The sequence below is a fragment of the Tyto alba genome, unplaced genomic scaffold, assembly GCF_018691265.1.
Source record: "Tyto alba isolate M040663 unplaced genomic scaffold, T.alba_DEE_v4.0 Super-Scaffold_40, whole genome shotgun sequence".
Lineage (NCBI taxonomy): Eukaryota > Metazoa > Chordata > Aves > Strigiformes > Tytonidae > Tyto > Tyto alba.
The window spans coordinates 24,482,824-24,486,122 of NW_024881316.1; positions in this window are offsets into that span (position 1 = coordinate 24,482,824).

Sequence of the window (3,299 nt, forward strand, 5' to 3'; positions counted from 1 at the left end):
CTGAACAGACATCTCTGGTATCTCTGAGATCAGATTCAGCTGGTAAGTGGAGTTTCCTTATCTCCTGTGTCAATGTGAAAATAAACCCAAATTCTCATACTTTCTAATACATGATCTCTCTGACAGATGATGTGTCCTTTTCTGGGAAAGACTGCAGTGGCACTAAATCTATATATGCTTTGAGACTACAAAGGGGTCCTTTTCAGGCAGTAGCCATACGGTGGTTTTGCATATTTTGCCCAACCTCTCTTACTCACATGGGAGCAGATTGCACTATAGGTTAGCCACCTCTCAATCCCCAGGTTTGAATGTGGAATTCATATCTTCTTTCTCACTTCTGGCCTCAAGTAGGAAGTCTCCAGAGACCACAGAAATCCTTAAAATGGCTGAAGTGTTCTCATCATCCAAGGAAAGCCCTAGGCAATTGGTGTATTTGAGGTAGGAATGCAAATGCAGGAGAAACCAAGCATGAGGAAAAAATGTTCCAACTTGCCATGTGTTACAATGTAGGATGCCACATAACTTTGGGCGGGCTCTAATACTTTAATGAGAACTCATCTTTCGTTTGTGCCGTATATTCATTTAAGACAATTCAATGTAAATACTGGTGTTTTCTTAGCATATGTATGAAGAACATTAACTTATCTCTATTTCAGAGAAATAAAAATGATCAGGAAGAATCTGCATGACGCAAACAGATCAGTTTGCCACCAGCCATCAACTGCTGCTGAAAGAACAGACTCCTGCTAAAAATAAGAACTGAAAAATGGTCCGGTAGCTCTGACTCCCGTTGGGCATTCATCTGACATTATCTGATTCATACACTCCTACACTGCCCCTTCAAACAGCCATTTGTAGCAGACTGAGCTTTATATAGGGCAGATTACACCTGTCACTTGCACAGTATCCTTAGGGATAAGAAATCACCTAAAGATAGTGGAATATAAGGACAGTCAGAGTTATTACTTTCTTTCCCCTTACCACATTTTTACCTTATTTGTGAAGCCCCATATGGACCTGGTTCATACATGGTATGAAAACACATGTGTAGCTGACTTTCCTAGACATTTACCAGCAGCAGTAACCTTTTCTTTTTTTTGTGTGACAAATGTCTGGTTTTGATGTAGTGATATGAGCTACCCACTCTTAGTGGCGATTGTAGCTTTTAAAAAGAAACACCTTTTGTCCAGAAAACAAGCAATTGGAAAATCACACACATAACTCTGTATTAGCAAATGGGTTATCAGAGGGTCAGGTTGTTCAGTTCTGCTCTCACTTGCAGTCTCAGAATGAGCAATAAAATTTGTTGATGTCTAAAATTGGTGTGAAGTAGCACAGATTAGTGCCAAAGAATGTGCAAGTGGAAAGAAATTACTAGGTCATCTTGTCACCTTCCAGCAGTGTAGGACTGCTCCTTACAAGTGGTTTCATCAGTTAAACCAGCATGACTGACTTTAAACATGCCAAGCATTGTAATTTTTCTGCTCCTTTGTATTATTTTTCCATATTTACTTTTGTCTGTATTCTGGCAGAATGTCTAAATTTCCCTTTCCACCATTTTTTCCCCATTTTTCTAGGAAAAGTTGAATATGTTTCTCCATTTTACTTTTGGATTTGAATGCATTTCATCTGTGGACAGTGAGGCTGATGCCATCTTCCTGACATGCACTTGGCCTACATCTCCCAAGTGGCACACGCAGACTGAAACTGCAGCACAGCACTGTGTGGAGACTCATTTTCACACAGTAACTCTGTAAGGCTAAGGTACAGCTTTTCTTTGCCTTCAGTGCTGCCAGGAAGTCAATAGGGAGGTAGGGAAGCAAGAACTTAGGAGGCCTAGTCTCTTGGGACATCTAACATCATACTGATAAATATGTTCTCTCTTTATAACTTGAGTATTTTCAGGCTCTTATGTCCTTTACTCTTTCTCTAACTTGTTCTGTCTCAGTAAAAATAAGTACCCTGCCATTTCTCTGAACTGTTTCTCACTAAGGAATCTCTTTTTCAAGAGGAGATTAAGTTCAGGTGGGCATAACATTACTGTTGTCACCTCTGTCACAAACACAATTATTAGACTTCACGCATCCAGGCATCATTCTTTGACACTTCCAGTCTCCAGGAAGCTCAGCTGATGCTAACAGGACTACTGACATGACCAATACATGTATACTTGTGCAGGCTTCAACTGATTGATATGTACAAATTTTACATGTCATCTGCAGTTTAGCTGACTGTTTACACAGAATGAAATGTTGGTAGTGCTTCAAGGGCCTGTAGATAAAGTTCCCATGTAAGTATGGTTCACTCTGGAGTGTTTACATTTCTCTTGGAAAAAAGCACTACTTTTTAGAAATCTAAGGAACCGCTGGTAAGCTGCTGCTTTGAACAAAGTTACAGCAGGTATCTAAATAGCAAAGGGGAAATTATTTTTTTCTTTCTTTTTGCCCCTGTTTCATCATTCACCTTTGTTTTATCTCGCCAGACTCATTTCCCAAGGGGATTTCCCATTCTAGCAGTGTCTCTGGTGATGGTTGCATGGCATGACGTGTATGACACCAGGAAAGAGATTTTCTTTTGATACACACCTCATGGCTTTGATGAAGACTTCTAATGGAATATGCATATAGCTATTATTAATACTTAATAAAAAACACCTTGACATTCAGCTCTCCAAAAATTTGTATGAACAGACACAAATACTTTAGATCCCAATGCATCCAAGGCCAAAATCTGGTTCAAGTAATTCAAAAACATAAGACCTTATGACTTTGTGTTTGCTGATCAAAATAATGACTTACAGTAGTTTGCAATGGCTCCTGAAAATTCCTCCGCACAGTCTTATGTCCATGGATACCTTGCCAACCCCTCCAAGATTACTTCACTGAACACAGATAAAAAGCTGTAAGTTGCCAATGCTCCTTCTGACCTTTAGCTGGCATGGAAATCTTCCCAAGAACAGTGAAAATGAAACTTCCTTGCTGCTCTTACTAACAGGGTTTTTGTATCTACAAATGTGTATCCTGTTCCCCACTATATAAGTCTTGTCTCCCACAGGTTAAAATTACACTGTTCCCCTCCACCTGTATTCTGATACACGGCAAGCAGCATCAGGTACTTCAAAAAACATCTGTAAAGATACACGGCCACATAGTTTAGGCATAGGTTTGGCCATTTAATACTATTGTATTTTGGTGGTTTGAATTATAGATACCAAAAAAATCTATCCTTTATTAATTAACCAACACTTATATAGGATTGGTTTTATCTCTAATTGTAGAATATTTGGTCGCCAGGAGGAA